Below are 23911 nucleotides of genomic sequence, written 5' to 3' on the forward strand. Positions count from 1 at the left end.
TAAGGTTTTCAGACTCAAAAGAGAGCAGGGCAATTAAAGGCACAGAAGTCCTGTGCTCTATTGAGTCTGGCAACCCTAGTTATGAACCACCCTGAGATCTGCAGACGAAGGGCGGTATAAAAGCATAATAAATACTATTAAAAAACCACTCTGCAATTGTTAATATTTATTATTAATATTTATTATGATGAGGATGATTATTAACATGTTTTTCTATGACAGGGACTCGCATGGCTTACGGATAAAAAATAAGAGCAGTCTAAAATAACATCATTAAAAACAATTGAACATTGATGGAATTAACACACACACTTTATTTAAAAACATACGGGTCATTACAATAAAAAGGCTACCAGTTTCTCTCTCACACTCACTCTCCCTTCTCAACCCCGGGTCAGACTTAGGTAGCGCCCAGCGCGCCTGCGTCATGCCAAGCACCGCCCCTATCCCCAGTGCCGAAAATGGCGCGTGCGCACTGAAAGCCCGGTCTTGTTTGTGCATGGGCGCGCGCTCCCGTGTGTGTGTGTTTTCGTATATGTGGGCTTTCCCCGTTCTCGCTCTCACTCACATACATACACACATCTCTATCTCCTTCTCCTCCTCCTCCTCCTCCTTGTCCACATCCGGGGTCACGCGGCTTTCGCTTCCTCCTGCGGTTTGTTTGTTGTTTGTTTTCGGGGTGGGGAGGGGAGAGAAAGGAGCCTAGAGACACAAGACAGATAGACAGACAGAAAGAGACGGGAGGAAGGACCCGAATGAGGGACCCAACCGCCGCCTGGGCGCGAGCACGCGCGCGTCACCGTGGCTCCGTCAGCTGAAGGGGGCGCACAGAGAGAGAGAGAACGCTCGCGCCTCGTTTTCTGTCAGAGGAACGCTGAGCGGGAGAGGGAGCGCGAACGCGAGCGGGTGCGCGCAGCTGGAATTTTCAAAGAGGGGGGGCGACGGGCGACCCAACCTGCCGTCGGGCGGAGGGGCCTGTCTTGGGCTTCGGTTTCCGTTGGCCTCGGCGCCCCTCGCCCGGTTCGCCCTTCGTCGCCCGACTCCTTCGCCTCGGGCTCCGGTCCACGCGTGGAAAGACGGAGGTGAGTGACCCGGAGGTGGGGAAAGGGAGGACGGGACGGACGGACTTGCCTGGGCTTTCGGGGCGGGAGAAGGGTGGGATCAGGGAAGCGCCCCTCATGTGTGTGGGGGGGGGGGGAGCCAAAAGTTCCAAATAGGCACGCGTGGCTCGGCGTTTGTTCGGCTCCTTTGCGCGCTTCAGGCTCCCGCATCCTGAAAGGCCGACCCCCGCCTCACACTCCCACCCACCTGCACCTACCTTTTTTCATACACCATGTGCTTTTTTCTGGGGGTGGGGGGGTGGGGTGGTTCTCCCTGCCCGTCTCTCCTGCTCTGGGTGCACCTTCCCTTCAGCCCCTCTTTCCCACCCCAATTTCTGAATCTTAACCATGACTCGGGGCTGCCAGGTATAGTCTCCCCTTCCCTTGAATACACAACCACCTTGTGCAGTTGAGAGTTTCCTCTTCTCTCTGGGAGCGCCTTCACTCCCGTGTATCACACACATACACGTCTACGCGGTACTTTCTCTTCAGGAGGAAATTGCCATTTCCTCTCACTGTCTTCTCCCTTGCAAGGTATTTCCAGAGGAGTTTTGTTGCGGAGATAGAGAAAAGGCTAGTCTTGCGGGCACCTTTGAAGACAAACTTACTGTGGGGAGAGTCTAACAGAAGATGATGCTTCTCTGTGTTGCGCCCAAATCCTAAATTCGTTGACTTGCTGTGTTCCGCAGGGCTTACTCCTGGGTAGGTGCCACAGGATTGTAGCCTTATAGCACAATCCTGACCATGTATATTCAGAAATGAGTCCTGTTGAATTCAGTAGGGTCATGGCTGCAGTTTTAGTCTTTGTTGATGTGTAGACTGTATAGGACATCAGATCCACACACCCTGTTTCCACCACCTGTATCCCTTTACTAGTCCCCTATCCTCCATTCTCTTTGACTCATTCCTTCTCATACCCCAGCCCAGTGGCATCCTGTATGAAGAACCTTTTTAGCTTCCTCTTTGCACCCTGTTTCATATTTCCATTGTCTATCGTGTGAGGGCCTCCTTGTTTTCCTGTTCACTGGATCCTCTCAACCTGTGGGTTCTCTCCCTCCTCCCATCCTGTTTTTGTGCCTCCATTCTTCCTGGATCCCCATTCCTCTGCCCCTTCCGCATTCCCTCTTAGCGCTTCCTTTTGGGAAGAGCTGCTTGGGATGAATGAAAGAGACCCAGACCCTGCGACTCCCTCTATTCCCTTTCTACTTTGTGATGTTTACCTGTCCCTCCCCCCTGGTCCCTGCACGATGAGGTTGGAAGAAACACTAGAAATTAGGGTTTAGGCGGTTTACTAGCAAAGCTGTTTGTAGCCACCACCCCTTCCTTACTGTTTGGAGTGTGTGTGCATCATGCGCCTACGCAAGCAACTCAAGCGGTTTCAATCAGGCTAGCAGGGGAGAAGTGTCGTTTGCCGCCTTCTTGCATTTGGTGTTGTGGTACTAGTCTGGTGCTCACTGTTGTGATGGGAATTTGTCACTTGTGAACATATGAGGCCAGTGTATTGAGCTTTAGAAAGGGGACACCATCCTCATGATACACTGACCTAAGGCAGATTTGTTTTGTCAATGAATGTGTTTGTACATAATTAAAAAGCCACACAGCTTCCTGGTTTAAAATTATATCCCTGAGTAATCATGAGACTTGAAAAACAAATTGCATAATTTCAGCAGTTATTCTTTGTGGACATCGTTACAAAGCTCAAGAATGAGTAGAGCTGCTGTAGGAGGGGTAAATCTCTTTAATGCTGTTTCATAAGCATGTTTTATATTTTACAAAGTATGCTTTGTAAGAATATTTGTTTGAAACAGACTTATTATAGCTCCCAAGTAGAACAGTTATATCCAGAAATCTGCCTAGTGAAATACCGCTGTTTTTGTGAAGAGCAGAGGAGGCTAATAATGTGAATATTGCCTTGTTTAACTTACTGTATTTCTTGGCACTTCAGTGCATGTATTTGTAGGTCATGAAAAAGCCCTTTTTTAAATTGACAAAGACCTTGAAGAGTGACTTAATACTAAAGATGGTAGTGTACACACACAAATATTTGAGTGACTTTGGTAATATTGTGGTAATATCTAACGTAAGAACACTGGTGTGTGAAATAATCAAAGACAATGTAAACTAAGTATAAACAATGGTAGTGTCTTAAATAATGCTAATTAGGTTAATAAACTTCAACAGACAACCTTTGGAAAACTGCTGAATGTGTATGCTTTGCCAGGTAAGAAATATACTTGTGTGCATTTTTGTTTCTGTGCAATGTGTTCCTTTTGTCTCAAGCAGCTGTTCCCCATTGGAAACTGACTTTGTCCGAGCTGGGCTAAAGTCCTGTTCCTGCTTGGTTTACCTGTTTGTACTTTCTTTAATTAAGGAAGAATCTGGTCCATATTCTATGAAGAAATGCAAGTGCATAGCACTGTATGTGCAGGAGGGAGGAAAGTAGGGGAGGAAATAAGCATTGGACTGGATCATCTCTGTGCAATGCAATCATACTCATCTTTACTTGGAAGGAAGTCACACTGTGTTCAGTGACATTTACTCGCAGCTAAGTGTGTGTAGCTTTGCAGCCATATAGCACAATTCTATGCTTGTTTACTCAGAAGTAATATCCACTTTGTTTGTTAGAACTTACCGTACTTGCAGGCACTGGCAAGTGTGCACAGGATTGCAGCCTGTATTTATTTGTAAAACAGAATGGCTTGCACTTTGCATCTGAGCATGCATACAATGAAAGATGAGCTTTAACAGGCTACTTTTGTGATTAACACTAAGTGTTTGCTTTTGTTTTGCAAGCAGATGTTTGTTTCTGTGAACAGATGTGATTTTAAAATGCTCATTATTGGTAGTCAGTTCCATTTTTGCAGTAGAAAGACATAACATTAGTTTTGTCTTGGGTGTGGCCTTTTGCATTAGAAAACATTGTAGTATTTCTGGGAGGAACAATTTTTTATCAGCAAATGTGTGACTTGCCTAGATAATGAGTGTGTTAGGGACAGGGGGCTCTCACAAGGGAGAGCTAACAGTGGCGAGGGCTGTTAATCCTTCAGTTGCCTGCTGATTGTCTTCTGCAGATGCACCCCAAAGCTGCCGACCCTTACTACTTGTTTCAGTCAGAGCCTGGCTGGGAGTAGGGGAATTAAAAACTGCCAGGTAGCTTGAATTTTAAAAGAAGAATCAGTAGGCAAGGTAATTGTTAACTGCACTACTTTAAGCCTTACAATGGAAACATGAGATTAGTACCCCTGGGCTTCCCTCATCATGTCTAGTTTCACTGGAATGAAGTTCTGATATGTGTGAGTTAGTAATTCTTGTGGACTTATTTGCAGGTACATATAATAATAATAATATAATCATCATCATCATCAACTTTTATTTATATCCTGCCTTCTCTGGCCAAAGTCGGGCTCAGGGCAGCTAACATCAAATATATAACATTAGTATAAAATCAAACAATAATTAAATTACCTCCTAAAAACAGGTCGATTTGCCTTATACTGAATCCAACCTTATGTTAGCCTGGTTCTCTCATAAGACTTAAACGCTGCACACAGCTCTCGCTTTGCTCCATAAGATGCACAGAGATTTTCCCTTGCTTTTTAAGAGGGGAAAAATGTGTCTTGTGGAGTGAAAAATACGGTATTTCTCACAAGCTGAAGTTTTCATGCCATTATCAAGATCAGCCCCCATAGAACCCATCACAGTAGCCTTTTGTAATACTTAGAAAGGTACACATAATGGTTTCAAGGTTGTAACTGGAAATAAAAGCCTGTTGTTGCCTTAAATCTCATTTGGCTACTGTATGTACATATGTTTCAATGGACCTAGGAGCCTCCCATGCCTGTACGTGTGAGCAGTGTCATGGTTATCAGCCGATGGTAGTAGATACTCCCCCTCTTCCACTAAACCCAACCAGTACACTTAATTAAAAGTTGACATGGTGTTCAAATGATGTATTGCCCCAGCAGCTATCAATTAATTTGGGGTGGGAAGAAAAAATGGCAACATACCCCTTGAGTCCCAGATGCACAAGTGAAACTCGGAAAATTAGAATATCGTTGAGAAGTGCATTTATTTCAGTAACGCAACTTAAAAGGTGAAATCAATATATGAGATAGATGCATGACATGCAAAGCAAAATATGTCAAGCCTTTCTTTGTTGTTATTGTAATTATTTGTCATTAGGTGGGTCAATTATAAATGGAATGTAATTAATGAAATGTAATAGAGATGTTTATTTTGGTTTAATTTTGTATTATTGTAACTATTTGTTTTATTACTGTGGAATTTCCGAAAGAAAGCATTTGTAAAAATTAAAAGAAAAATAAAAAATAATAAGTTGCATTACTGAAATAAATGCACTTTTCGATGATATTCTAATTTTCCGAGTTTCACCTGTATTTATTCACTAAACTGCAAAGAAGAAGGAACAATATGATGGAACAGCTGTTGGTTAACTCTAGAGGAGAAAGGTCACATCAGTAAGTTGATGGGTAAGAACAGTTGTGGGTTCTACCTCATGCTAAGTCTCCTCTAATGCTGGACATCAGTTTGGATTGCATGGAGCAGGAATAGCAAAATACTTTTTTTACTCTTGCCGTTAGCTGATAACAATATATTCTCTCTTATGAGTTTGTAAATACTCTAGTCCAGGCATCCCCAAACTTCGGCCCTCCCCTCCAGATGTTTTGGACTACAATTCCCATCAACCCTGACCACTGGTCCTGATAGCTAGGGATCATGGGAGTTGTAGGCCAAAACATCTGGAGGGCCGCAGTTTGGGGATGCCTGCTCTAGTCCAATGCAAGAAGCATTTTCTTCACTATGCATTCCATGAAGAGTGATTCCCTTGTCAAAATTCCCATATTACTTTCATTCTGGTATGTCAACACCCTGAAATATTCAATTGTATTGGATGCATCAGCATATGATCCAGGGCAAATTTATGAATGTAGCTTTTGTATCCTGAGTGACAAGTACATTCAGTTATTAAATCTAATTTATTCATCTATAATCTATAAGCAGAATAGACTAAAGAGTAGATGGAAGTGTTGAGAAAGTCTGAAGCTTTGCCCTCTTTGTCCTCAGTTATACATGGAATTTATCTTGAATACCAAATACAATCTGAAACTCCCTGCATTCTGTTTCTAGCTTGCCTTGGTTTTGTAGTGGGTCAGCTTCTTCTTTTTTTAATTTATTTTTATTAAAGATTTTCTTGGTTTACAAAGTACCTGCATTGTCTCTTTTTCCAGGTTGCACAGTCTTTCTCAGCTATTTGTTGTGAGACATTAGTGTTGAGTACAGTACAGTGGTACCTTGTGTTATGTACTTAATCCATTCCGGAGGTCTGTTCGTAACAGGAAACTGCTCATAACATGAGGCGCGCTTTCTCTAATGGCGCCTCCCGCTGCTGCCGTGCCGTCAGAGCACGACTTCTGCTCGCATCTCAGGGCAAAGGTTGCAACAAGGGGCTTCCACTTCTGGGTTAGCGAAGCGCATAACCCACCGCATTCATAAGGGGTACGGTACCTAACACGAGGTACCACTGTTGGGCTGTGATGTGATAAGGGGGAGCCATACTGGGGTGAAGGCATCCTCTTCTACTTGTCCCTGTGTCAGTTTCAGTTTATTGGTTAGCTTTTCTAGTAAGGCCGTTTCCCATACAATTAGATACCGGTACCATTGTCCATATTTACTCCTGACAGGTCTCTCCAGTGGGTTAGCTTCTGACTGTGGACCCAAGTTTAGGAAGAGGAGAATTTTGAGCAGACTGGTTTAGAGACAATAGCAATGAAGTCCTGCCCGTCACATATGCAACTTGGAGACTATTGATAAAATTCACAGTTACAAAACAGTGGTGAGTTTGTAAGAGGAACAATGTTCAAAAGGATGAAAAGGATAACTTTTCACCCCTGCTTCTTGTACCATCTGTTCTTTAGGTGTATATTCACAGTATGTTGCTTTATTTTTATTTATTAAATTTGTATACCGCCTTATACCCATTGATCTCAGGGCGGTTTACAATATATAAAAAGCAAAACATGTAATTAAAAACAAAAACAAAGATAACTCAATAATTATAACTGCTTTAGTGTTAGATATCACTATAGACTAGTGTATAGAATTATTATTACTACTACTGTACTGCTTCTGGGAACCTAAAGGTCAGTAATGACCAATGCCATATGCAAATGTAAAAGGTGGTTTGTGTGTGTGTTGGTTCCCTCACTTTCCAGAGTTCAATTTGGCGACACTAAAACTGTAATAATGCTCTTATATGCTTCTTAATAGGGTGTGCATGTGAGACTGAGATGGTAGTCTAAGAAGTTGTCTGTCTTGGCAAAGTTCAGCCTCATAACCTCTAATATTTAAGGCAGTGGTGAAGAACCCATGGCTATCCAGATGTTGTTAGACTACAACTTGTAACATCCCTGATCACTGGCCATCCCGGCTAGAGCTGTTGGGAGTTGGAGTGCAACAACATCTAGGTTTAAGGTATTTATTAAAGCAGGAGAATCTCCTCTAACAGAGTTCCTAGCTGCTATTACTCCAATGCCTAGGTCAGGTGGCTTAGACAAAGTGTGTCAAGCTGGAAAGTCAATCCCTTTGCTTTAATAATAATATAATATTATATTATAATAATTTATTATTTATACCCCACCCATCTGGCTGGGTTTCCCCAGCCACTCTGGGTGGCTTACAACAGAATATTAAAATACAATAATCTAATATGCTTCTTTCTTCTGCCAGCTAATATATGCATGTGGAGCTGAAATATGAGAAGAAATTCTAACTGCATAACTCTCAGACTTGTATGCTTCCTCCCCACTTCCCAAAGAAAGTTATTCGCCTCCAAATCTGTTTACTAATCTCCTTTTTACCTTTAAAAAGTGCTCACAAAGGATAGACAGGACATCATGTTCCTCTCTTGCCAGTTAATCTAATGAGTAAAAGGTGGGTAGTAAAAAAACAACGTGGGTTGGAAATGCAGCAGACTGCAGTGGAGCTCTCAATATTACTGCTTTCAGCCCACTGTGTTTCTATGCTGCATATATAGGAGGAACTCCCTCCATTGACGTAGTTTTTCCCTCACCAAAGCCTACAGTTTCTTCCCTGCCACCCCAATACTGTACATAGGCTAGAAAAGGTCATCCTGTTGGAACCACTTTTTTTTTTTTGCATCAGAACAGCTTACAAACTGATCTTAAACCTAAAGAAATGCATCTCAGAGTCCCTCTGTTTGACTAATTGTGGATTATCGTGAACAATTTGAAAAACTCCCCCCAAATTTTGCTATTGATATTTTACTGCCTTTTATATTAGCTCTATAATTATTTCCACATAATAGCGGTAGGTTTGTTATTTATACAGTATTGCCAATTTGCTTTTTGTGTAATTAGTTTTGCAGGTGAGTGGCCAAGCTGATACTATCTTTTAATTTATTTGGAAAAATACTTATATGTTGCAATTTTATAAAAAATATCAAAGCAGTTTACAACATGTATGAGAGAGAGGTTGTTGCTGCTGCTGTTAATAACAACATAACAACAACAACAACAACAACAACAACAACAACAACAACAACAACAACAACAACAACAATTGTATACCACCTACATCCAAAGATCACAGGGTGGCTCACAACATAAAAATACAAAATGAGAACGTGTGTGTGTGTGTGTGTTAGTAATAGCTCACCAACTGACTAGTACATTTAATTTACAGTACTTACGAAATCCTGATCTGGAATTTAAGAATAGAAATGGGACAATCTGTGCCCACTGCGCTTCTATGCCAGATGCTCATGAGGCAAAATCTCCTTCTTCACATCCAGCATAGAAATCAGGTGGACTGCCAAAGGAGGCCGGCAGTGCCGCTTTCTTTCTTTACCAGCCTTCTTTATTTGTAGTCTACCTATTAAAAAACTTACTAGACTCTATTCTTTCTTTCTTTTTTACTCATACGAAGATTTGTTGACGTGTAGAAAGCAAATGAGTTTGAAAGATCAGTCTAGTAATTTTGCAGGGCTTATTGGCAAGGTTATGTTTTGTAATATTTTTGTTTGTATATAAAGTTACAATTTCTAGCTAGTTTTTACGGTTAATAACATTTTCCAACAGAGCTGCAGCTCTTGCTGTTTCAGTTTAATGTTTTATTAGCACAGACAGAAATACAGTCCAAGAAAACAGACCTGATCCAGATGGAGAGGACAGATTTTTCTAAATGAGATTGCAGAGTACTCATTGGCAATAAAAATGTGGCTTTAACAGTCACAATGTAAGTACAGTATTGAACCTGTAGGAGGAGCGGAAATATCTAGCCGTTGTAGTGGTGGGCCCAAATGAGTGATAAATTTTTAGCAGGGATTTTGAAAGATGAATGACTCCCATGACTTTACTCTTGACTATTTATTGGTCAGTATTCACTTGTGTTGATCATGTTCTACTCCAAGATTTGCATTTTACTTTATCATAAAGATTCAAGAACAGGAACATATTATTTAAACCTGCCTGCCTTGAATTGGTAACTATCCAGAAGTTCTGCCGGTATATATAGATATAGATTAGATATAGATATAATTCAGCCACTGTCTTTTTCTTTGCTTTTTCAAAACTAAGGATTTAATGGTTTCCTAGTTGGAGTGTAATTAAGTTAAGTTGTCTGTTTCAAAATTGTTAAGCCCCAGCTGCTACAAACGTTACATTCTGTTCAATGTGTTATTCAAAATCAGGAAATTTAGTACACCTATTTATTTATTAACAGTATTTGTAAACTGTACTATTGCATCTTGCAAGCAGTTAACTTACACATTTCTAACATTGTGAGTTGAAAGCCAGCCAGTTGATTTTCCGCAAATTAATTGCATCCAAAATGGAGACCTTGCTTAAAAGCTCCTTTTGCACCAGGTTTCCCAGCACTGGGAGAGCTTTTTAAACTTTCTGCCTTGCTTACTAGGCAAAATCCGCTCAGCACACAGGAAATGGGATGTTCTTGCAAGATCCCCATGAGATCTTGTGAAAGCATCCCAGACCCTGCATACTGAGCGGAACTTGACCAGTAAATAAAATGGAGAGCTTAAAAGCTCTCTGCTTTGCTTGGGTAAGGTCTGTTTGGTGCACCAGTTCCAGAAAGTAAGGGTGGTTGCACAGGTGCAGTTCCAAGAAAGTGATTAGAGTATACACATTTTTACACTTTCCCTGAAATGTAACACCTGTAAAATATAATACTATACCATCCAATAACTGAGGTTTTGTGCAATTAGATTAAAAAGTCCAAAAAAGACCATAATGTGGTTGCCAGGCACACCTCTAAGAAAAAGCTGGAGTCCACGGAGGGTGACAGATTTCCCACCCCAGATCTAGAAAATTAGTTTCACCCAAAAGTGGCTGGGGTTGACCTGACCTGACCTTCTTCATCCAAAAAGTGGGGAAGTGAGTAGCCAGCCTATAATTGTTCACATCTAATAACCACTTTTTAAAAATAGCATAGGCCCTCATGCAGGGAGAAATTTGCAACCTCTTGTACTCAGCCAAACAGCCTCTCCCTGTTAGAAGTAATAAGCCATGAAAGGCAAGGGTTGATTGCCTAGACCAGGGGTTGTCAACCTGGTCCCTTCCGCCCACTAGTGGGCGTTTCAGGATTATAGGTGGGCGGTAGGGGGTTCTACGGCACAAGCTGAATCCTCCTTCCACCGAGCACTGGTGGGCGGTAAGGAAATTTTACCATCAAGAAAGATGCATTAGTGGGTGGTAGGTATACTGGTGAAACTCGGGAAATTAGAATATCGTCGAAAAGTGCATTTATTTCAGCAATGCAACTTTTTATTATTTACTTTTCTTTTAATTTTTACAAATGCTTTCTTTTGGAAATTCCACAGTAATAAAACAAATAGTTACAAAAATACAAAAATAAACCAAAATAAACATCGCTATTACATTTCATTAATTACATTCCATTTATAATTGACCCGCCTAACAACAAATAATTACAATTACAACAAATAAAGGCTTGACATATCTTGCTTTTCATGTCATGCATCTATCTCATATATTGGTTTCACCTTTTAAGTTGTGTTACTGAAATAAATGCACTTCTTGACGATATTCTAATTTTCCGAGTTTCACCTGTAAAAAGGTTGACTACCCCTGGCCTAAACTTTATCAAAAACCTTGTCCACATCCTTGGATCTCAGTAATAGACAATCCTACAATGAAACAAGACCAAATGGAGCACAGGCACCTTTGTTAATAGAGGATTCCATCATAACACTCTCAGGGCCAGATTGTGAGGCTTCTAACCTATTGAAAATTACAGTGGTACCTCTGGTTAAGAACTTAATTCGTTCCAGAGGTCTGTTCTTAACCTGAAACTGTTCTTAACCTGAAGCACCACTTTAGCTAATGGGGCCTCCTGCTGCCGCCGCACCACCAGAGCATGATTTCTGTTCTCACCCTGAAGCAAAGTTCTTAACCTGAGGTACTATTTCTGGGTTAGTGGAGTTTGTAACCTGAAGCACCACTGTAACTGCTGGATCGCGCGCAAGCAGATGCAATTTCCGGCGCCATGGAAGTGAGTTCCTGCGCCACACTGCGCCGGTTTAGCGCAGCGTACAACTCAGTTCGGGGGTGGCTTGTGGGCCAGTCAAACGACTTCCGCGGGTCGCTTCCGACCCATGGGTCTTAGGTTGCTGAACCCTGGTGTATAGGGAAGGGAGTGTTCCTACCTGTGTTTTATGTGATTCTACTACTACAGACCCATACTGAGGGAGCTTAAGTTCACCAACCCTTTGGGGGGGGGCACTTAACTGCTTTGCACTTAGTGAATTCTGAAAGTATAAAGAGAAAGCATGAGTGCCTTTAATGCAACCAAAATCTTTAGAACCGGTAATGTCATTGAATTGTTGAATTGTCTGTATTTTAAGATGTTGCCAGTTTTACAGGCTGCAAGAGCAGAGCAGCAGCAAACACAATCAAGATGGCAAGCCATGCCACTGTCACTATGCAACAGACTTGGAGAGCCACAAAAGCAGGCAGGCTGGCAATGCTGCCTGTTCTTGCTCTGAATTCTGGAGTGACTGACATGCCTGAAGAGAGAATGAAAACATTTTGTTCTTTAGACTTTAGAGGTTTGGGATTTCTAGGCTGAAAATTTGGCATTCGGGGACAAGAGTTTCACATTGGCAAGTATTGTTGCCCCTGGGAAAGTGACTCATGTTCTTTGCAAGACTCTACTTTTGGGAAAAGGTTCTTGAATTCACCACCTATAAGCTGATGTTGAAAATACACTGGTTACTATTGAAGAAGTGGGAGGCAAATATATCGGGATCTGTTTCCAAACATTAGACAAGTTTAACTGAAATACGTTGCTTTTAAGGAACAGTTGTTCCCTCGTGGAGTTTAACAAGAAAATTCTAGTACTGTAGTAGGATAACTTCTCATTACTATTGCTATTGAAAATGTAATGCTATGGTTATCTTTGCTGCTGTATGGACTATAAAAGTGATGATTTGCCAGGGCTTTGTACTCTCTTAGGCAAGATTGGGGCAGCAGAAGATAGTAACCAGAAGTAGAGGTGAAATAGAGAAGAATCCTGTGGAACAGAGGGGGCAGATTGTTTTTTCAAAATATAACTGTTGCAGAAGTGGTTTCAAAGAGGAGCTTAAAGAATAAGGGAAGTGGCATATTGAACAAAGACGGTTATTTGAGGGAAAGGAATAGCATGGCAGTTTTTTTGGGGGGGGGGGTGAACAATCTGTATATATGATGAAATTAGATTCTTGATAAACCTTGTTTATTTTGCAACAGGAAGTTGCTTTGGCACAATAGAGGCAGAAGTCTTAGCCAAGCTTGGAAATAGAAAGCAAACATAATTTCAAACAAATATTTGGAGTTAAGTGTACTGGAATATATCCTAAGAGAAGTTAACTTAAGGAAGTTTACAGAAGGCACTTTTCCAATCCCTTCCTCTTTCAACCACCCATGTCTGACTGTGGGGGCAGGGAAGGCCTTTCTTCTATGTACTGTACTTCTTTAACTTAAATTCTATTAGCATCCAAACCACTGTATTCACTCAGTCAATAAACCTAGAAAGTAAATGGAATATGATGGGAGTTAAATGAATTTGTTTACAACTTTTGATTTGCACAGATTACAATAGTTTGTGTCACGGTGGCCGGAGTAGGCTACTTCAGAGTAACGACTCTACACAGCTCTGCATTTTATCTTTTATTGGTGCTGAGTATTTACAGTGCTGATGGCAGTGCTATTTACAAAGACACATCTGTTCAGCTTGAATCAGAACCTCCAAGTGGCTTTTGGCACGTCTTGCGCCAGCATAACAACTTGGGGAGACCCATCCTCTTCCCCCGACGCTTTCTGCGCAGTTCCGGAGTTGGGGGGACTGGTCTGCCCCCCTTCCTTCCCCCTTCCTGTCCCACCTAGGACGATGGCTCTTCTACCCTGCCAGAGCCTTGGACACCACTTCCTGTTTCCCCACTTGAGCTGGAGCTTTCCCTCTTTTCAGCCTCGCTCGGGGCTGGGCTGGAACTCAGGAGGGGAGGGGCTTCGCGATATCCCTTGCCCCTCACATCCACCCCCCTCCCAGGCGCCCCTTCTCCCCTCCCGAGAGGCTGCACGGGTGTCGGTGGTGACTGAAAGCCTAAAAACTCCGTGCTGTCCGAGCCGGTTGGTGTGAACACCTCCCCCCAGTCCCGTTGGCCCCCTCCTTCCTCCTGGGAAGAGGGAAAGCCCAAAAAGTCCCGTGGCCTCAGAGCTGGTGGGGGTGAAAATCTGCTGCCAGTCCACCTCTTCTCCTGACTGAATGGACCTCGGAGATGCCCATATCTCCTCCTCCGTGTCCTCAAACTCTGCTTCCCATCTCCATGGTGAACTGCTTTCCCCCTCCTGTGCTTCCTCCTCCTCCCACTCCCGTTCCATGTGCCAGGGCTTGGGCCTGTGTGGGAAGAGGGCGTGGAATTCTTCCACTAAGAATTCCTCCTGTATCTGGGTGGCTGGGACCCACTCATTATGGGATGGCGGGGCGTCCTCCCATGCCATGAGGTACTCCAGGCCCCCCACCCCCCTTCGTGAATCAAGGATGGCCGTTGCTTCATTGAGTGGCTCCCTGCCTCCACTCTCCCCCCCTCCCTCGGGGGGCTGTGCGCTGCCTCGGAACCTGCTACTTTCCCTGTACGGAGACAGCAGCGATCTATGAAACACTGGGTGCACCCTCATGTCCTCTGGCAGTGCCAGCCTGAATGCCACCGGGTTTACCTGCTGCGTGACCGTGAAGGGGCCCAACCTTCTGGGTGCCAGCTTCTTGCACCTCCCTCTGGTGGGAAGGCCCTCCGAGGACAACCAAACCTTGTCCCCCACCCTGATGACCTCCCCCGGTCGCCTGTGGCGATCTGCCCCCTTCTTGTATGCTTCCTTGGCCCTCTCCAAGTGTTCTCTGAGCTGCTGGTGCACCGTCTCCAGTTCCTCTGCCCAATCCTCTGCCTGTGGGCCCTCCTCCTCCTCCTCCCCCACCCTCTCCGGGAAGGATCTGAGGTCGCGCCTGTAGTTGGCCTTAAAGGGCGACACCCCTGTGGAGACGTGCACCGCATTGTTGTAGGCAAATTCTGCCAGTGGTAGGCGATCCACCCAGTCCGTTTGCCTCTGGCTGACGTAGCATCTCAGGTACTGCTGCAGAATGACGTTGACCCTCTCCGCCTGTCCATTGGTCTGCGGGTGCCGAGCCGTTGACAAGCTGACCTCCACCTGCAGGAGGTTCATGAGCCGCCTCCAGAACCTGGAAACAAATTGGCGGCCTCGATCCGAAATAACTCTTAAAGGTAGGCCATGCAGTCTGAATACGTGGTCAACAAACAGTTTGGCTGTCTCTTCTGCAGAGACCGCCCTGGCACACGGTATAAAGTGGCACATTTTGGACATGAGGTCCACCACCACCAACACTGCGGTCTTGCCCCTGGACGACGGCAGGTCTGTGATGAAGTCCATGGACACCACTTCCCACGGCCTGTGCGGTGTGGCTAATGGCTCCAGCAACCCTGCTGGTGGTGCCCTGACCACCTTTGCTCGCTGGCAGGTGTCACAGCCCCTAACATAGTCCCGAACATCCTCCCGCACCCCTGGCCACCAGAAGTGTCTCATGACTAAGTGAGTGGTTTTGTCCCTTCCAAAATGACCCGCCGTTGGGTTGTCGTGCATCTGCTTAAGGACCTTACCTCTGATCTGGGCGGTGGGCAGGTACAGGGCTCCCCTGTAAAAAAGCAACCCCCTCCTTTCCTCAAAGTCTTTAGCGTGCTCCCTCCCCCCTCGCAGATCTCTGAAGATGCGGGTGGCGAACTCATCTGCTGCCGTCAGTGCTGTGAGTTCTGCCTCGCTCACCACTGCTGCTCCGCAGGACCATGCTGATGGGGGGGGAAATGTGCCGGGGTGCTGGTGGCAACTCCTCCTCCATGTACTCTGGCTTGCGGGAGAGGGCATCCGCCCTGACATTCTGCTCCCCCGGTATGTAGTGGATGGAGAAGTTGAAGTGCGAGAAGAACTCTGCCCACCGTATCTGCCGCTGGTTGAGCACCCTGGCTGTTCTCCAGAACTCCAGGTTCTTGTGGTCCGTGCACACCTGAATGGGGTGCTTGGCGCCCACCAGGAAATGTCTCCAGTGTTTAAACGCAGCATGGATCGCGAGAAGTTCCTTATCAAACACCGTGTAGTTGCGTTCTGGCTGTGTCAGCTTCCTGGAGAAAAAGGCACAGGGTTTCCACTCTCTGTTGGCATCCAGTTGCAACAGGATCGCTCCCAAAGCCCTGTCTGAAGCGTCGGTTTCCACGCGTAGGGGCGCATCCTGCACCACGTGGAACAGGTTCTGGTCTGAAGCGAACACCCTCTTGAGGCTTTCGAACGCTGCTTGCGCCTCCTGTGTCCACCTGAACTTCTGCTTGCCTCTCAGGCAGGCAGTGATGGGAGCCGTAACCCGCGAGAAGTTCTTGATGAACTTCCTGTAGAAGTTGGCGAAGCCTAGTAGGCGTTGGGCATCTTTGCGCGTCCTGGGGCTGTGCCAGTCCAGGATGGCCTGCACCTTGTCCTTGTCCATTGCTAGCCCCTTGTCTGACAGCTTGTAGCCCAGGAAGTCCACCTCTTTGGTGTGAAACTTACACTTCTCCAGCTTCACATATAGGTGGTGCTCCTTCAGGCGCTGCAACACCTCCCTGACATCCTTTACATGCTGCTCGGGGTCCTTGGAGTGTATGAGGATGTCATCTAGGAAGACCAAGCAGTTCTTGAAGAGGAGGGACCCCAGGACGTGGTGCATGAAGGCCTGGAAGCATGCTGAGCCCCCTTGCAAACCGAAGGGCATCACCAGATATTCAAAAGAGCCCAGAGGCGTGAACATCGTGGTCTTCCACTCATCGCCTTCCCGGATCCTGATCAAGTTGTACGCCCCCCTCAGGTCGAGCTTGGTGAAGATCTTGCCCCTGCGTGCCGCTGTCAGCAGATCGTCCACTCTGGGCATTGGGAAAGCCACCGGTTCTGTCATGTTGTTCAGGCGCCTAAAATCCACCACCAGACGGCGCTGTGGCGTGTCTTTCTTGTCCACCCAGAAGACCGGGCTGCCCCCCGCTGCCTTGCTTTCTCTGATGAACCCCCTCTTGAGGTTCTTGTCTATAAACTCACGCAGATCTTCCAGCTCCTGATCTGACATGGAGTACAGCTTGGCTGGGGGTAGCGTGGTCCCCGGCACCAGGTTGATCTGGCAGTCAAACGACCTGTGCGGGGGTAGGTGGTCGGATTCTGCTTCACTGAAGACCTCCTGCAGGTCCCAGTACGGCTTGGGTATCGCCTCACCCCCCTTGACGTGCATGGTGGCCACCGTGGCTATTGGAGGCCCCTCCCCTGGTTGGTGCTGCATGAAATGTTCCAGACAATAGTCTGAGCCAAACGTGATGCATCTCTGGTGCCAACTGATGGAGGGGTCATGGCGCGCCAGCCAGCTCATGCCCAAGACGATGGGGGGGTCTGAGATGGTGGTGACGTTGAATGCCAGTGTCTCTGAGTGTCGTCCCACCGTCATTCTCATGGGGGGGGGTCTGGTGGGTGATGGCCCCTCCCAGCAACTCCCTGCCGTCTATGGTGGAGACGTGCAAGGGGAAATCTAGCTGCAGAAGTTGGATCTGGTGTGCTTCTGCAAAGTTTCTCGAGAAGAAGTTCGCTGACGCCCCCGAATCGATTAAAGCTAAGACCGTCAGGGGATAGCCATTTGGGAGCGTAAGCGTCACTTCTAGAACCACCCCTGCTCTGGGGGGTGGGTGGGCTGGCGCTGCTCCTCGCTGTGCGGGTGGGCGGGTTGGGGCCGGTTTGTGCCAACTGTGCCTGGCTGCTGCCCCTTGTCTCCTGCAGCCAGGCCGTCTCGTTTCCCTGCTGTGGTGCTACGTCAGTGGGGGAGGGCACAACCGTTCCCGCCTTTCCTTGCCACTCCCTGCGATGTGGGCAGTCTCTGACGCGATGCTGGGGGGAGTTGCAGAGAAAGCAATTCCCGCCTCTTCCCTCCTTGCGTCTTGGCGCCGCCGGGGTTTGAAAAGCCCGCGCGCACGCTCCTCCGATCTCCATCGGTTCCGGCTCTGAGCTTGGTCTGGGCGGGACTAGGGGTGGGCCCTGGGGTGGGGTTTGGTGATGTGGTCTGTCCTGGGAGCGTGGGAACCAAGGTTTTGCTGCGCGCGTCATTTTTTTGTCATTCCATCTGGATTCCTGTCTCACCCCCACCGCTAGCGCCGCTTTGCTTAACTCATCCATAGTCCGCGGTTTAGGACCTCTCGCCAGCTCATCCTTAACGTCTGAGTGCAACCCCAGGTAGAAGGCTGATTTCACTGGCTCACTGTGCAGATCCCACCCCAGTTTGTGCACTAGCATGGTGAATCTCGCCCAGTAGTCCCGAACTGTCGATTTTCCTTGTGTTAAGTTATGAAGCTCTTCTTTTGTGGCTTCCATTTCAGAGTCACTCGCATGCATGATTTTTAAAGCTTCTAAGAATAGTTTTGCGTTCTTCATGCAATCATTTTTTTGCGCGATGAGCGGTCTGACCCATTCTCTGGCGGCCCCCGTCAAATGCTCTATGATAAAGGAGACTCTGTGCGCGTCATCTGGGAATTCTGCTGCATGCAGTTCCAGCGCATAATTTATTTCTGTCTCAAAGCCTAGGTACTCTCTCGGGTCGCCGCTAAACTTGGTGACTAGGGTCTGTCCCCTCCTCACTTGGACTAGCTGGGGCTGGGGCACCCCCCCACCTCTCGCAGCTTTTTCCTCATCCAGCTTTTTCTGTAACTCCACCACCATCACCCTTAGTTGCTTCTCAGTTTCATCTTTCGCTCTCACCTGCTCTGCCAGCTTGTTCAGCTCCTCCCGCGTTCCTCGTGCTTCCTCCTGAGCGGCAAGTAATTGCTGGTGTGCCTGCGCTGTCAGGTTCTGTAATTTCTGTAATTCCTGTGCCGCGGCTTCGGCCTCCAGCCTCCACTGCTCAGCGTCTTGCGCGCTCATCGCGGCCGCTCCAAAGTAGCCAGAAAGACTTGGAGGTTGCTGTCACGGTGGCCGGAGTAGGCTACTTCAGAGTAACGACTCTACACAGCTCTGCATTTTATCTTTTGTTGGTGCTGAGTATTTACAGTGCTGATGGCAGTGCTATTTACAAAGACACATCTGTTCAGCTTGAATCAGAACCTCCAAGTGGCTTTTGGCGCGTCTTGCGCCAGCATAACAACTTGGGGAGACCCATCCTCTTCCCCCGACGCTTTCTGCGCAGTTCCGGAGTTGGGGGGACTGGTCTGCCCCTCTTCCTTCCCCCTTCCTGTCCCACCTGGGACGATGGCTCTTCTACCCTGCCAGAGCCTTGGACACCACTTCCTGTTTCCCCACTTGAGCTGGAGCTTTCCCTCTTTTCAGCCTCGCTCGGGGCTGGGCTGGAACTCAGGAGGGGAGGGGCTTCGCGATATCCCTTGCCCCTCACAGTTTGCTTTTTTTGTTGGTTTCAAATCTAGTCTATTTTTGTGTTACAGTAAATATATTCTTTGTTTGCTGTAGTCCTGTTTGTATATACAGTGGCATAGCATTTCAAAGGTGAAGGAAACGTTAAGTTGCTGCTGTTTCACTCTTTTAATGCTAAAAGGAGGATTTTTGACTTAGCCTCCTTTTTTGTAAATCAGCATATGCTAGACTCTGGATAATTAGGGATTTGTGGCCTCCTGTGACAAAACCTACCAAATTATTGTGAAGTTATTTTGTTTTCAAAAATCATGGGATAAATATTTGTGGGGCACACCTTCTATTTTGCTGCTGCAGCAGTCAAATTACTTTGCCTTTCCTTTGCTACTACAGCAGAGGTTATCAACCTTTCTGAGTCCACAGCTCCCTTGATCAACTACATTCTTTCTGTGCCACCCTTGTGGGTCTCAGGAGCCCAGTTATGTCACCCCTTGCCTGCAGAGCTGGCAGCTCACCCTTTTTCAAACACCCTCCTTTGTGGAGTGTTCCCTCAGCCTCCTCTCTGCTCCCCTCTCCATGGGAGTCCTCCACCCCGGTCTCTGAGCTGCCCCCCACCCCACCCCAAAGAGAGGTAGCTCCTCACACTTCCCCACAGGGGCCTGGGAAGCACCCCCTGGCCAGCCCCAGCAGCACTATTCACATGGGAAGCTTGTAGCCAGGCTGCAGCAAGAAACAACTGTGCAAGCCTTTTGGAGGCAGAGGCCCAAAAGGGCATCAGAGGAAGGAGGGAGGGAATGAAAGAGGGACAGAGGCCAGTGTTGCCTGCGGCACCCCTGACCATTTAAGGCACCCCAGGGTGCCACGACACACTGGATGAAAACCACTGTACAGTGGAACCTTTACCTGCTGCGACCATAATCTATTCCGGAGGTCCGCCCGGAGGTTGTAATGGGTCGCTGGGAGAGGTGCCATTGTGCGCAGGCCATGTGGCGATTGCCTGCTTCTGTGCATGTGCAAACGGCAATCACCGCTCCTGCGCAGGTGCAGACGGCGGCAAACCTGCCGGTTACTTCCAGGTTTGCCGCAGATGTTGGGCGAAATGGATGCAAGCGGAGGCAGACATAAGAATTGGTTTGACTGTACTACCGTATTGTCACTGCATTGACATTTGTTGCACATCTCCCTATGCTGGATCATCTCAGGTTACATTAGTGTCATGGAAAGAACTGGTTACTTCCCTTACTATTGAGTTTTGAGAAAGAAACCTCCAGTACTATCATTGCCCCAGTTTCCTTGAGTTAGGATGCTTGCATAGTAAAGTAATGCAATGTGGGATGCTCCCCACATGACCCAGGACTTCTTGCTTTGGCCTGGCAACATGCAGAAGGGGGAGAACTGTAGCATGCCCCTTACCACTGCCAGCCTTAAAATAGGCCTTAGAAGATGGCAACCCTTTCTTACTGTAGATCAAGACTTCTTTATGAACAAAAACTACCTTGATACATGCCATTAATACAGATACCTGTTTCTATTGTTTTATCACATTCTAGCGTCCTACTCTAGCACAAGCGGGGTGGGGTGGGGATAGCAGTAGTGGTGTAGTAGGGAGAATTGGGAAGTTGGGGGTGCTTAGTTCTCAGTTATTCTCTTTGTGTTGCTTCCAAAAGTTCACTTCCTCCAGGTGGACCCCTATGAGGCAAGGTAAACAGCTGTAGTGACCCCTTGTGAGGAAATGTAAAGCACGGCACTCCCTGCTCCCCACCACAAAAATGTCCCTGTAATATACAGATCTTCCTCTCAAAAGTAATTATTTTCCTGGTATACGCCTGTTGAGAGAATTTCATTTTCCCCCCTTTATTTTCCAGGTTGGTACCTTAATTAGACACTTGACCTTCAGTCAACTCTGCTAATCTTGGAAATAAATATGTTCAAAATGATAATAAGTTTAGATCCTTGCAGTGAAGATTCATACAGAATGAATTCCCAGAGTTGAAAAACAGTTCATGTGAAGAAGGCAGTAGCAATGTTTCTAGATTATATCAAAGATCCACATCTTGGTACTGTACAACATACGGATAACAGAACATCCAATAATGTGATCATCATGTGAAACAGAAGGCTGTGTAGGATCTGCTGATCCAAGAGAATAAGAGGTTGCAGGTATGTAGAAGTTGTTTTATATACAGTTTTTTCTCATTCTGATCCATAGATTGGCAAAATACCCTGCAGAAGATTATTTACCTTGGAGATGAAGGTTAAATCCAAATATTTCATTTGTGTTTCTGCTAGGTGCAAAGTGGAAAACATTTCATAAACATGTAAATACAATATACTGAGTAGGAAATATTTCTAAAGATTCGAAAAGATGCTTTGTCCCAACTTTAAGCACTGGAAATAGGCTTCAAGGTTTTGAGAGCTGTTTCCAAGGAATCCTTTCACATCTTGATGCCATGACAACTTGCTTACATTAGCCATTAACAAAGACTGTCAACAAGAGTAAAATTAGAGCTTGTATGTGGCTCTATGAGAACAAAGTCTTAGTTTGAATGTGCTACTTTGGGCAGCATCCAGAAATACGTTTGAGATCTGCTTTTCTTTTCAATTAAAATGTATAACTATTTTGTTCACAAATTTTACATCTGTAATTGCAGAAGTAATAAATATAAACTGAGGAACTATGAGAGATATTGGGATTATAGAGACATAAAGCTAGAATAGCATTAAAGGGTATCTAACCTTTTGGTAACAAAAGTATTGGTAGAAGGATTGAAGCCAAACTAAAGTAGTATGTTCTATTGAAATCAACAGGGTTTCATTTCGTCATGACTAATTTGGCCAGTTGACTTATGTGGGATCTAAGTTTAACTAGCTTTTTTGGATCTAACTCATTTTCTTTTTCTCCACTGCTCACTAAAGAGGATTGTCTTTATAGATTCTCAACTTTACCAAATCTATTATCTTCTGTTTAATAGTTATAGCTGTATTTTAAAAGAGCTGTGTCTTTGATATTCCTTCTTTCCAAAAATCTACATTCTGGAGGCGTAATTCCATGTGTCAGCAAAATAAATGTATACACATTCTAAGTACAGACAATCTCTTGCCATTTCCTGAAAAAGAAGAAACACAAATGCCAACTGCTATTTTGATTCAACCGCTCTATAATGGGAAACTTCAATTGCCTGCTTCCTCAAATAGTGTGCTTTCCAGTTTTAACTATGGAACTTTACTTTAAACTGCCAGACAAAATTTCTTCCTTTACAGCTGAGTTTTAAAAAGGCATCTCTACTGTTCTTTCTCTGGGTCAAACTGCATGTGATTCCAGGAGATGTTTGTTTGTTTGTTTTTTAGGGGTGTGGCACAAGACCAAACACAGCATAACACACACAAAAAACACAAAAAGTGGAAAATATTTCCCTATGTTGAACAATTTAATAAGCATTTTTTCTTGTACCTGTACTTGTTTGAGGATCATTTCTTTGTCTTTCCTCCAAGTCGCTTACAGTAGCGTACAAGCTTCTTCCATCATGCACATAGATTTTATCCTCACAACAATTCCATAAAGCATAACTGGCCCAAAGTTACACAGAAAGCTTCATAGCTGAGGGGGGGATTTCAACCTGGGATTCTCCATTCATAGACTGATACTACCCACTACACCATACCACCACTTTCCCTTTCAAAAGAACAGTGCAGACTTAGAAACCTGTAAATATTGATTGCAAAGAGTGGCCCAGGAGGAAGGGGTTAAGCACCTTCTTCCCTGAGCATCACTGCTGAGGTCAAACTCTCAACCCTATACAGGTGTCCCATATGACCTCAGAAGTGGTGTTTGACAGTTGGCATGGTTGTGGGGCTAGGGAAGCATGGTTCTATTTGTGGTGGGAGTCCCTAATTATACACATTTCTTGGTCTGCAGTATATCAATATATCTCTAACATTCTGAATATTCCTATGCAGATGTATCTACAACCCTCACTTTTAAATCAATGGGACAATCAAAAGCAAAACATACCCTCAAAAGAATTTGTAACATGTCTGTTGGTAACTCCTATAATTTCTAACACAAAAAATAGAATGCACTGCAAGGTTTGCAACTCCTGTTGTGGTATAAAAATGTTTGGAATTTGGGAATCTCGGGAGGGGGGGAATGCATAATTTGAAAATCTCTGATGGGTCAGAAAACCCAGAATATTTTTATGCCATATATGGGATGTCATAGACCACTACAAATGATCTCTATAATTGTTTGACTTTTCCAGTGCATGGAATTTGGACTTTTATGCTAGTCTCATTATGCAATACTCATTTTACAAAGTATCATCCAAGAGGATTTGTATTTTATGTTCCTTGGTTTCATACTCTACAGTTAAGTAACATCGCTTTAAAAAACCTCACTCCTCTGGCTGCTTTGCCATCCTTGGAGAAACAAATACTGGGTACCACACCACACATCACCTTCTCCCACTCCTTGCAGATAGGAAGGCTGCTATGAAGAGCAGTTGATCTTTATTGCAAATTGAAAAAACTAGGGAAACATTCCTACAGTGGTACCTCGGGTTAAGAACTTAATTCATTCCGGAGGTCCGTTCTTAACCTGAAACTGTTCTTAACCTGAAGCACCACTTTAGTTAATGGAGCCTCCCGCTGCCGCCGCCGTGCAATTTCTGTTCTCATCCTGAAGCAAAGTTCTTAACCCGAGGTACTACTTCCATGTTAGCGGAGTCTGTAACCTGAAGCGTCTGTAACCCGAGGTACCACTGTAAATGCAATTCACAGCTCCCACCTACATTTTCATTTAGTTGGGAAGGGGATTATAGATCTCTCACATTGTACACAGTT

General features: G+C 45.4%; 1 protein-coding gene across 2 annotated transcripts in view; it reads left to right on the forward strand.

Moving 5' to 3' along the window:
• Positions 1-627: 627 nt before the first annotated feature.
• Positions 628-23911, forward strand: part of PIK3CA (phosphatidylinositol-4,5-bisphosphate 3-kinase catalytic subunit alpha) — a 50647-nt gene continuing 27363 nt past the window's right edge. For both annotated transcript variants that reach the window (XR_015949904.1, XM_035132836.3), the window contains exons 1-2: positions 628-1082; positions 20938-21232. The gene's annotated coding sequence lies outside the window, so the exon portion shown is untranslated. The remainder of the gene's footprint in view (positions 1083-20937; positions 21233-23911) is intronic.

Source organism: Zootoca vivipara, chromosome 5 (genome assembly GCF_965207765.1).
Source record: "Zootoca vivipara chromosome 5, rZooViv2.hap1.1, whole genome shotgun sequence".
NCBI lineage: Eukaryota > Metazoa > Chordata > Lepidosauria > Squamata > Lacertidae > Zootoca > Zootoca vivipara.